Source organism: Oncorhynchus nerka, linkage group LG28 (assembly GCF_034236695.1).
Source record: "Oncorhynchus nerka isolate Pitt River linkage group LG28, Oner_Uvic_2.0, whole genome shotgun sequence".
NCBI classification, from domain to species: domain Eukaryota; kingdom Metazoa; phylum Chordata; class Actinopteri; order Salmoniformes; family Salmonidae; genus Oncorhynchus; species Oncorhynchus nerka.
The window spans coordinates 8520174-8532848 of record NC_088423.1 but is presented as its reverse complement, the minus strand read 5'-3'; the positions used below and the strand labels follow the sequence as shown (position 1 = coordinate 8532848).

The following is a 12675-nucleotide window of genomic DNA, read 5'->3' as shown; positions in this document are numbered from 1 at the left end:
AGTCTATGCAGCCGTAACTGAATAAGATCATTTAGGAAACTTCAAACATCGACTCTGTACATTTTTAACGTGGATGGTGCCAAACAACGGTCTTCACATAGGCCATACCACTCAGACACACGTCTGTAGTCATCCAGAGAACACAGTCCTTCATCGGCCTTGCCCTTTGGAATTCCCGTACTCGGGATAGACTGGTGCGGCTATTGTCAATTCGTTTAACTGAAGGGTTTTAACCCATAGCAAAGTGTTCAAATTCAGTCAAAAAGCCATTACTCCAACCTTCAATTCTGGACAACACACCGCCACCTTCATCACTCTCGCTCTCCGTGGAAGTCGCCCCGACGCAGCCTTGCTCCCTCGGTTCCGAGCATGGTTCAACACCGATCTGAATGGTTGGCTGCACCGCCGCAGTCGCCGCCTCCTGCTCACTCTTGTCCACCAGCTGCTGCTCCACGGACAACTCACTTTCAACACACTGCAAAAACCCAGGTTCTCCCAGGGCTCCAGCCGCGGTACAACACCATTGTTAGGCTGCAAATACTGCCCTGATTCGGGTTGCTGTCTCTCAGTCGAACACAGGCTAGATCGCATAGCACGCTTCCATTCTATAGTATCAGAATTAAGTGCATGTCCAGGGCCTAGGATCAAGAGATACACTCAAGTGTTTTAGTACTATATCTCTTGACACAATGATGAAACTAATCATGGCCTCTAAACCTTCAAGCTGCATACTGGGCCCTATTCCAACTAAACTACTGAAAGAGCTGCTTCCTGTGCTTGGCCATCCTATGTTGAACATAATAAACTGTTTTCTATCCACCGGATGTGTACCAAACTCACTAAAAGTGGCAGTAATAAAGCCTTTCTTGAAAAAGCCAAACATTGACCCAGAAAATATAAAAAACTATCGGCCTATATCGAATCTTCCATTCCTCGCAACATTTTTAGAAAAGGCTGTTGCGCAGCAACTCACTGCCTTCCTGAAGACAAACAATGTATACGAAATGCTTCAGTCTGGTTTCAGACCCCATCATAGCACTGAGACTGGACTTGTGAAGGTGGTAAATGACCTTTTAATGGCATCAGAACGAGGCTTTGCATTTGTCCTCGTGCTCCTAGGCCTTAGTGCTGCTTTTGATACCATCGATCACCACATTCTTTTGGAGAGCTTGGAAACCCAAATTGGTCTACCCGGACAAGTTCTGGCCTGGTTTAGATCTTATCTGTTGGAAAGATATCAGTTTGTCTCTGTGAATGGTTTGTCCTCTGACAAATCAACTGTACATTTCGGTGTTCCTCAAGGTTCCGTTTTAGGACCACTATTGTTTTTACTATATATTTGACCTCTTAGGGATGTCATTCAAAAACATAATGTTAACTTTCACTGCTATGCGGATGACACACAGCTGTACATTTCAATGAAACATGGTGAAGCCCCAAAATTGCCCTCGCTAGAAGCCTGTGTTTCAGACATAAGGAAGTGGATGGCTGCAAACATTCTACTTTTAAACTCGGACAAAACAGAGATGCTTTTTTTATTTTTTTTTATTTTTAATCTGACAATTAATCTTAATGGTTGTACAGTCGTCTCAAATAAAACTCTGAAGGACCTCTGCGTTACTCTGGACCTGATCTCTCTTTTGACGAACATATCAAGACTGTTTCAAGGACAGCTTTTTTTCCATCTACGTAACATTGAAAAAATCAGAAACGTTCTGTCCAAAAATGATACAGAAAAGTTAATCCATGCTTTTGTTACTAATAGGTTGGACTACTGCAATGCTCTACTTTCCGGCTACCCCGGATAAAGCACTAAATAAACTTCAGTTAGTGCTAAATACGGCTGCTAGAATCCTGACGAGAACCAAAAATTGTGATCATATTACTCCAGTGCTAGCCTCTCTACATTGGCTTCCTGTCAAGGCAAGGGCTGATTTCAAGGTTTTACTGCTAACCTACAAAGCATTACATGGGCTTGCTCCTACCTATCTCTCTGATTTGGTCCTGCCGTACATAACTGCACGTATGCTACGGTCACAAGTTGTAAGCCTCCTAATTGTCCCTAGAATTTCTAAGCAAACACCTGGAGGCAGGGCTTTCTCCTATAGAGCTCCATTTTTATGGAATGGTCTGCCTACCCATGTGAGAGACGCAAACTCGGTCTCAACCTTTAAGTCTTTACTGAAGACTCATCTCTTCAGTGGGTCATATGATTGAGTGTAGTCTGGCCCAGGAGTGTGAAGGTGAACGGAAAGGCTCTGGAGCAACGAACCGCCCTTGCTGTTTCTGCCTGGCCGGTTCCCCTCTTTCCACTGGGATTCTCTGCCTCTAACCCTATTACAGGGGCTGAGTCACTGGCTTACTGGGGCTGTTTCATGCCGTCCCTAGGAGGGGTGCGTCACTTGAGTGGGTTGAGTCATTGATGTGATCTTCCTCTCTGGGTTAGCGCCCCCCTTTGGGTTGTGCCATGGCGGAGATCTTTGTGTGCTATACTCGGCCTTGTCTCAGGATGGTAAGTTGGTGGTTGAAGATATCCCTCTAGTGGTGTGGGGGCTGTTCTTTGGCAAAGTGGGTGGGGTTATATCCTTCCTGTTTGGTCCTGTCCGGGGGTATCATCGGATGGGGCCACAGTGTCTCCTGACCCCTCCTGTCTCAGCCTCCAGTATTTATGCTGCAGTAATTTATGTGTCAGGGGGCTAGGGTCAGTCTGTTATATCTGGAGTACTTCTCCTGTATTATCCGGTGTCCTGTGTGAATTTAAGTGTGATCTCTCTAATTCTCTCTTTCTTTCTCTCTCTTTGTCTGCTGTTCATAGCTTCTCTCTCCTGCCTTCCTGTGTGCGTGTCTGTCACTTTGTTTGCTCCCCCGAACAACAACCTACCCCTAACTCTATCCCTAACCCACCAGCCGGGGTAACTGTGGCACTTCATAGTACACTACTTTTGACCAGAGCCCATAGGGAATAGGGTGCCTTCTGGGACACAAACCATGGCACTGCTGGCTCTGTAACGGGGAAAAGCCAAAGGTAACCCTTTGCCAGCTCCTGCCCACCTCTCCAATCCAGTTCACAGGTTGGGTTCAGAGCAGTTGAGACCCCTGGGTGAAACCTCCATGCAGGCAGAGAGAGCGGACTGAGAGGAGGGGATTCAATTAGAAACTCAATGATTTCCTAAACAGATGTAGACCTTACCGTGAAATGCTTATTTACAAGCCCTTAACCAAAAATGCAGTTCAAGAAAGAGTTAAGAAAATATTTACCAAATAAACTAAAGTAAAATAAATAAATAATAATGATAAAAAGTAACACAATAAAATTGGACCCATGCCAAATCTTTTCAGTCTCCTGGGGGGGTGGGGGGGGAGGGAGCTGTTGTGTTGCCCTGTTCACAGCTGTCTTGGTGTGTTTGGACCATGATAGGTTGTTGATGATCTGGACACCAAGGAACTTGAAACTCGACCCGCTCCACTGTAGCCCCATCGATGTTCATCACGCCATCATCCAGAAGGCGAGGTCAGTAACGGTGCATCAAAGCTGGGACCGAGAGACTGAAAAACAGCTTCTATCTCAATGCCATCAGACTGTTCAAACAGCCATCACTGACATTGAGCGCACTACAAGTAGTAGTGCACTATAAAGGGAATAGGGTGCCATTTTGGATGAAACCTTGAGCTCAGATGCCCTGCTGCCCATACTGTAATTTGGCACTGACAGGCGGTTTAAGGAGTGGCACTGGGTTGAATTCATTAGAGTGGGAAGAAGGCTGGGGTGCTCGAGATCATGCCCAATCTGTTCATTGTAATATTTCTATTTATTTATTTTAACCTTTATTTAACTAGGCAAGCCAGTTAAGAACACATTCTTATTTACAACGGCGGCCTACACTGGCCAAACATAATCATGACTATATTGCATTAACAAGGCAAATTAAAAATCATAAATTGAATGACTGTGCATTAATACACAATTACAGAGCTCACACCCAAACTGTGAGATAAAGACATGCAGAACTAAGGGAGAATGAGAACCGGGTCTGGGTCATTAGTCAAGCTATTCTTTAACAACACTGACAACAGCGTTCCTCTATGAGACAACCGTCAACAAGATAACAACAAACACAATGAAGCTCCCCGAAGCAGATGAAAGTGCTTTCAGTAAATTAGGCTGAATGTTCTGCACGAAAGAGGGAGGAAGAGAAATAGAAAGGTAGAGAGAGAGAGAGAGAGACCCAGGACAGCAACACAAATAGACCAAATCATGAGAAAACAAGAAGATAATTACTTGACACATTGGAAAGAATTTACAGCAAACTAAAATGCTATTTGTCTCTAAACAGAGAGTACACAGTGGCAGAATACCGACCAGTGTGACTGACCCAAAATTAGGGAAAGCTTTGACTCTGTACAGACTATTGTGAGCGTAGCCTTGCTATTGAGAGATGCATATTTCACTTGCTTTGGTAATGTAAACATATATTTCCCATGCCAAAAAGCCCTTGAATTGAATAGACAGAAAGAGATTTGGCTGCAGAAGATTAGCTTGCTATGAAATCTAATTTTCAGGCCCCATTACCTCCAATCCAACCCCACCTATCCTTGCTCCTGTCACCAACAACACAAAGTCTTCTCCTCCAGCAGCAGCAAGCAGCAACCTCAGTGAAGACGACACAGTTTTTAACTGGCCCAGTAGCGTATAGGAGAGGGTTAATACAACTAGGTTCAATTAAGAGGATGAGAGTGGTGCCCACGCCCTAATGGTGAATGTGGATAATGTGTTTCACACTCACTCACTTCAGATACTTAAGGCAAAAATACTGCGGCAGCATTTCTATATTCATACATTTTCACATAAAAAACAAACGACCGACCACAGCTCATATCTGCCATTCCTGGCATCCCAGTCCAGAAATTAGGGAAGGCTGGAGTGATTCTTAGTGGGTCTTGACCTGGCATCCCAACCCAGCTATTAGGTAAGGCTGGAGTGATTCTTACTGTGTATTGACCTGGCATCCCAGCCCAGCTATTAGGTAAGGCTGGAGTGATTCTTAGTGGGTCTTGACCTGGCATCCCAGCCCAGCTATTAGTAGGTAAGGCTGGAGTGATTATTAGTGGGCCTTGACCTGGGAGGGCTGTGGTTGATCATTTATGGATTTTGTTGACCCGCATCAGTGATCATTGACGTAAGCATCCCACCACAGTTACCATCATGTAACTGGCTGTTTTGAATTTCCTCACACGACATTCCAACACGAATGAGTGACATTAGGTGGTTGGTTAATCAGATGGCCTATGGGAGTTCTGCTGTGTTGCATGTACCTGCGAGCTTCTTGGCGGTCGGCAGCCGGACGCTGATGGTTTGGTGTGTGAGCAGTGGGGAGGAGGGCAGGGAGCGTGACACACCCTCCATGATGCGGATGTGCTGCATGCCGTCGGTCATAGACAGGGGGGGCAGGGCGTAGTCACCCTCAAAGGCACAGTCACTGTCTATACTGCCACCTGCAGGAGGAAGCAGAATCATCAGCATAATAATCATGTGCTTCTAGTGGCATTGTGAACAGGGTATTAATATGAAGTACTTTCTTCACTACATGTAGGATTTCTTACAGTGTAAATTAAAATGACTGCGGAACCAAGAGCCATGGAAATCAAATCAAATCAAATGTTATTTGTCACATACACATGGTTAGCAGATGTTAATGTGAGTGTAGCGAAATGCTTGTGCTTCTAGTTCCGACAATGCAGTAATAACCAACGAGTAATCTAACTAACAATTAAAAAACTACTACCTTATACACACAAGATATATGAATGAGTATGTAAACAAAGTCGCATAGTTTAAAGTGGCTAGTGATACATGTATTACATAAAGATGCAGTAGATGATATAGAGTACAGTATATACGTATACATATGAGATGAATAATGTAGGGTATGTAAACATTATATTAAGTAGCATTGTTTAAAGTGGCTAGTGATATATTTTACATCAATTCCCATCAATTCCCATTATTAAAGTGGCTGGAGTTGAGTCAGTGTGTTGGCAGCAGCCACTCAATTTTAGGGATGGCTGTTTAACAGTCTGATGGCCTTGAGATAGAAGCTGTTTTTCAGTCTCTCGGTCCCAGCTTTGATGTTGGTCAAGTCCACAGATATGGTAGATGTGGCACAGCTATGCATTTTCATCAGAATGGTATTTGACAACATGAGAACAAAGGAGGAACTACTCGCCATTTTGCCACATAGAAGAGGCGAAGATGTTTTTCAAGCTTTTCTGGAGTTTACTAACAAATTCCAACTGCCCTTGTGTAAGCTTGTCTCCATCACTACCGATGGGGCACCCGCTATGGTAGGCGGCAGTGGGTCGTTGCATTGTGCAAACAAGATGATTCTTTCCCGGACTTTCTTAGTTATCACTGCGTAATTCATCAGCGAGTTTTGTGCGGAAGATGTTAAACATGAAAAAGGTGATGGATGTTGCTATGAAGATTGTGTGTTCTATTCGAGCAAAAAGCCTACAGTGGAGGCTATTTCGCGCTCACTTAGAAGAGACTGAAGCGGAGCATACAGACCTGGTACTGCACACGGATGTGAGGTGGCCGAGCCAAGGTACATTTTTAGGGAGATTCAGTGAGTTGTTGCCTGAAATCAAGGAGTTTCTCAAGGTCTCCAGACATGCTGTGGCTCCTGGATTTAGCTTTTATCACTGACCTAACTTACATGCTTAATGAACTGTATGTAGAGCTGCAAGGAAAAGGCAAACATGTTATCGATATGATCAGCTCTGTGAACACTTTTAAATGCAAAATACAAGTGCTCTCAAGGAAACCGCAACGTAAAGACCTGCACTTCTTTCAACACCTGCATTCAGAAATTGACAGTGCACATTACGCGGAGCAAGTCCAGAGCATCTTATCTGAGTTTGACAGTAGTTTCACTGACTTTGCATCACTTGAGCCTATTGCCACTTGTATGTGCTTTTCATTTGGCACAGACATAAATGTGGAAGTCTTTGCCTCCAAAATGGGATCCCTTTTTCAGTTGGACACAACTGTAGCAGAAACTGAAATTCTCACCCTTCAAAATGACATTCGGGTGAAATCGCGGGCAACCACTGAGATGAAGGAAGAGTTCTGGGAGCTACTCCTAGAGGATCCCAACATAAGAAGATCTCTCAACTTATCAGCCCTTTTTGGATCAACCTACCTTTGTGAGTCTGCATTTTCTCACATGAAAATAATAATGTCCAAGTACAGCTCTACAGTCATGGCCAAAAGTTTTGAGAATGACACAAATATTAATTTCCACAAAGTTTGCTGCTTCAGTGTCTTTAGATATTTTTGTCAGATGTTACTATGGAATACTGAAGTATAATTACAAGCATTTCATACGTTTCAAAGTCTTTTATTGGCAATTACATGAAGTTGATGGATGCCCCAAACAATCGGAAAGGGGATTCATCAGAGAAAATTACTTTACCCCAGTCCTCAGCAGTCCAATCCCTGTACCTTTTGCAGAATATCAGTCTGTCCCTGATGTTTTTCCTGGAGAGAAGTGGCTTCTTTGCTGCCCTTCTTCACACCGGCCATCCTCCAAAAGTCTTTGCCTCACTGTGCGTGCAGATGCACACACACCTTCCTGCTGCCATTCCTGAGCAAGCTCTGTTCTGGTGGTGCCCCGATCCCGCAGCTGAATCAGTTTTAGGAGACGGTCCTGGCGCTTGCTGGACTTTCTTGGGCGCCTTGAAGCCTTCTTCACAACAATTGAACAGCTCTCCTTGAAGTTCTTGATGATCCGATAAAAGTTTGATTTAGGTGCAATCTTACTGGCAGCAATATCCTTGCCTGTGAAGCCCTTTTGTGCAAAGAAATTATGACGGCACGTGTTTCCTTGCAGGTAAACATGGTTGACAGAGGAAGAACAATGATTCCAAGCACCACCCTCCTTTTAAAGCTTCCAGTCTGTTATTCGAACTCAATCAGCATGACAGAGTCATCTCCAGCCTTGTCCTCGTCAACACTCACACCTGTGTTAACGAGAGAATCACTGACATGGTGTCAGCTGGTCCTTTTGTGGAAGAGTTGAAATGCAGTGGAAATGTTTTTGGGGGGATTCAGTTCATTTGCATGCAAAGAGGGACTTTGCAATTAATTGCAATTCATCTGATCAATCTTCATAACATTCTGGAGTATATGCAAATTGCCATCATACAAACTGAGTCAGCAGACTTTGTGAAAATTAATATTTGTGTCATTCTCAAAAATGTTCTGCCACGACTGTACTATGACCGATGACCACCTTTGTGGCCTGCATGAGACTTGCAACACGCTGCTACAGCCCTGACTATGAAAAAGTACTTGGCTCCACCCAATGCCAAAAGTCCCACTAAGGTAGGAAATTAAATTAGTTACACTTATTTGTGGAAAACATGTTATTGGTCCACATTATATTTGTGTATCAAATAGGTATCATAATGGCAGGTCCATCCTCAGTGGTGTGTTGCATTTCATTTTGTTTGTTGGTTTAGATTTAGAGACTGGTAGATCTCATCAGGCTGGCAAATGAAAAAGCAGATCTCACGTCAAAGAAGGTTGGGCACACCTGGTGTATAACATCAAAGATATGTAGCTACAATAGAGATCAACCATTATCCAAAGACAACCAAACCATAAGGGAGCTCAATTCCTGAAAGAACACAGGAGCAATCACTAAACCACAGCAACACTTCCCTCCAAATATCACAAGTTCTGTTTGCCAATTTTTTAAACATTTTTAATTCTCACATTTCCTAGCACACTAACACTTCTGTATAACACTCTATTCAGCCCTTTTGTCTGTCCATACAGAACCACATCCAAGCCCAGCCCAGACGGCCCTGTCCCACCGGACAGACAGAGCTGTGAAGCCAACTGGCCAACACCTTCATGAAAAAGCAGATAGCATAGCAGATACCAGAGACCAGGAGCCATTAAAACAGACACTCCCCAGTAGTCCCCATAGAGTGCTGTGTGTGTGTGTGTGTGTGTGTGTGTGTGTGTGTGTGTGTGTGTGTGTGTGTGTGTGTGTGTGTGTTATATAGACAGTCAGGGACTGCTTACACCATCACACACACACACACACACACACACACACACACACACACACACACACACACACACACACACACACACACACACACACACCCCACCCAAACACACACTGTCTGACACTGTACCACCTGGCTCTGTGGTTTCAGCTCTGCCTGAGAGACTCCATCCATGTAATGTAGCAGCAACAGCAGCCACATCCCTCAGTCAGTCTGTCTGTCTGCATGGAGGGTGTGAATGAAGACCAGAGGGGAATTCAAGAGAAGCTGCCTGGAAGGGAACAATTTTGCTCTCTTCTCTCCTCAACAGCTTCTACATGTCTGAGAGCCAAGAGAAGTTTAGTGTGAGCCAATGGTCTGGGGGAGGTTACATAGCTACATTGACGTGGTAAGTGACTTACCTCTCAAAAAGCAGCCAAACAAAAGAGTAGGGCTACTTGTTGAACTGTTGAGACAGACAGGTATTTTTAAAGGGTGTAAGAGCCACTTCACAGAATAAAACACTCACAGACACACAAACACACACCCCCTCATAGGTAAAAACATAGGTAATACTATGCAGTATTTTGTTTTTTGAATGTATTATTTCTTACATTGTTAGCTCAGAAAATCTCAAGTGTTATTACAAAGAGCCGGAAAGAACTATTGGATATAAGAGCGACGTCAACTTAGCAACATTATGACCAGCAATACAACTTTCCCGAAGCGGATCTTTATTTCGGACCTCCACCGGGATCTAATCCCAGAGGCCGTCCCAAAACAACGTTGTTGCCCAGGAGAGGCAGACGGAGCTGCCTCCTGATCAGACTTAGAAGGCGAGCACACCAACCACCGCATCCGAGCATATTAGTCGCCAACGTCCAGTCTCTAGACCACAAGCTGGACGAAAGGCACGAGTTGCCTTCCAGAGAGACATCAGAGATTGTATCATTCTCTGTTTCATGGAAACATGGCTCACTCGGGGTATGTTTTCAGAGTCGGTACAGCCACCGGGTTTCTTCATGCGTAGCACTGATAGAAACAAACATCTCTCTGGTAAGAAGAAGGACGGGGGTGTATGCTTCATGATTAACGACTTATGGTGTAACAATAACAACATACAGGAACTCAAGTCCTTTCCTTACAATCAAACGCCGACCACATTATCTCTCAAGAGAATTCTCTTTGATTATAGTCACAGCTGTGTATATCCACGCCAAGCAGATAGCTCGAAGGCCCTGAAAGAACTTCACTGGACTCTATGTAAACTGGAAACCATATATCCTGAGGCAGCATTTATTGTAGCTGGGGATTTTAACAAAGCTAAATTCTACCAGCACATTGGCTGTAGCACCCGCTCGAGCAAAACACTGGACCACTGCTACTCTAACTTCTGTGATGCATACAAGGCCTTCCCCCGCCCTCCCTTCGGCAAATCCGACCACAACTCCATCTTGCTCGTACCGTCCTATAGGCAGAAACTCAAAAAGGGTGTACCCGTGACTATAAACATTCAACGCTGGTCTGACCAATCGGAATCCACACTTCAAGATTGCTTTGATCACGTGGTCTGGAAAATGTTCCGGGTAGCCTCAACCCATAACATTGATTTATACTAGTATACCAAGTTTATTAGGAAGTACATTGGAGATGTTATACCCACTGTGACTATTAAAACCTACCCCAACCAGAAACCGTGGATAGACAGCGGCATTCGTGCAAAACTGAAAGCGCAAACCACCGCATTCAACCATGGAAAGAGGTTGGGGAATATGGCTGAATATAAACAGTCCAGTTATTCCCTCCGCAAGGCAATCAATCAAGCAAAAGGTCGGTATAGGGACAAAATGGAGTCGCAATTCAACGGCCCAGACATGAGACATATGTGGCAGGGTCTACAGGCAATTACAGACTACAAAAAGAAACCATCCATGTTACGGTCACCAAGGTCTTTCTTGAGGATAATACAGTGCCACCGACGCGGCCCGCTACCAAGAACTGCGGGCCCCCCTCTCCTTCTCCGTGGCCGATGTGAGTAAGACATTTAAACATGTTAACTCTCGCAAGGCTGCTGGCCCAGACGGCATTGCTAGCCGCGTCCTCAGAGCATGCACAGACAAGCTGACTGGTGTGTTTACAGACATAGTCAATCTGTCCCTATCACAGTCTGCTGTCCCCACATGCTTCAGAATGACCACCATTGTTCCTATACCAAAGAAGGCAAAATTAACTGAGCTGTAGCACTCACGCCCTGTAGCACTCACGTCTGTCATCATGAAGTGCCTTGAGAGACTAGTCAAGGACCATATCACCTCCACCTTACCTGCCACCCTATACCCACTTCAGTTTGCATACCACCCCAACAGGTCCACAAACGGCAGGGTAGCCTAGTGGTTAGAGCGTTGGACTAGTAACCGGAAGGTTGCAAGTTCAAACCCCCGAGCTGACAAGGTACAAATCTGTTGTTCTGCCCCTGAACAGGCAGTTAACCCACTGTTCCTAAGCTGTCATTGAAAATAAGAATTTGTTCTTAATTGACTTACCTAGTTAAATAAAAAATGTAAAAACGATGCAATCGCCTGCACACTGCCCTATCCCATCTGGACAAAATACCTGTGTAAGAATGCAGTTCATTGACTACAGCTCAGCATTCAACACCATAGTACCCTCCAAACTCATCATTAAGCTTAAGGCTCTGGGTCTCAACCCCACCCTGTTCAATTGGGTCCTGGACATTCTGACGGGCCACCCCCAGGTGGTGAAGGTAGGAAACAACATCCCCACTTTGCTGATATTCAACACTGGGTCCCCACAAGGGTACGTGCTCAGCCCCCTCCTGAACTCCCTGTTCGCCCATGAACCCGTGGCCATGCACACCGCCAACTCAACAGTAGTGGGCTTGATTACCAACAATGACGAGACAGCCTACAGGGACGTGAGGGAACTCAGAGTGTGGTGTCAGGAAAACAACCTCTCACTAAGCGTCAACAAAACAAAGGAGATGATCGTGAACTTCAGGAAACAGCAGAGGGAGCACACCCCTATCCACGTCGACGGGACAGTAGTGGAGATGGTGGGGAAGTTAAGTTCCTCGGCGTACACATCACGGACTAACTGAAATTGTCCACCCACACAGTCAGAGTGGTGAAGAAGGCGCAACATCAGGAGGCTGAAGAAATTTTTCTTGTCACCTAAAACTTTTACAGATGCACATTCGAGAGCATCCTGATGGGCTGTATCACCGCCTGGTACGGCAACTGCACTGCCCTCAACCGCAAGGCTCTCCAGAGGGTAGTGAGGTCTGCTCAACACATCACCGGTGGCAAACTACCTGCCCTCCAGGACACCTACAGCACCCGATGTAACAGGAAAGCTGCTATCATCCAGAAGGCGAGGTCAGTACAGGTGCATCAAAGCTGGGTCCGAGAGACTGAAAAACAACTTTTATCTCAAGGCCATCAGACTGTTAAACAGCCATCACTAACATAGAGAGGCTGCCTGCAACATACAGACCCAAATCACTGGCCACTTTAATATATGGATTTAATAAAGATATCACTAGTCACTTCAAATAATGCCACTTTAATAATGTTTACATATCCTACATTACTCATCTCA

At 44.9% G+C, this 12675-nt stretch overlaps 1 pseudogene; it reads right to left on the bottom strand.

Annotated features, from left to right (window-relative positions):
- LOC115122763 (protein TANC2-like) overlaps positions 1-7215 on the bottom strand; it is a 224648-nt pseudogene extending 217433 nt beyond the window's left edge.
- Between the last annotated feature and the right edge of the window lie 5460 nt (positions 7216-12675).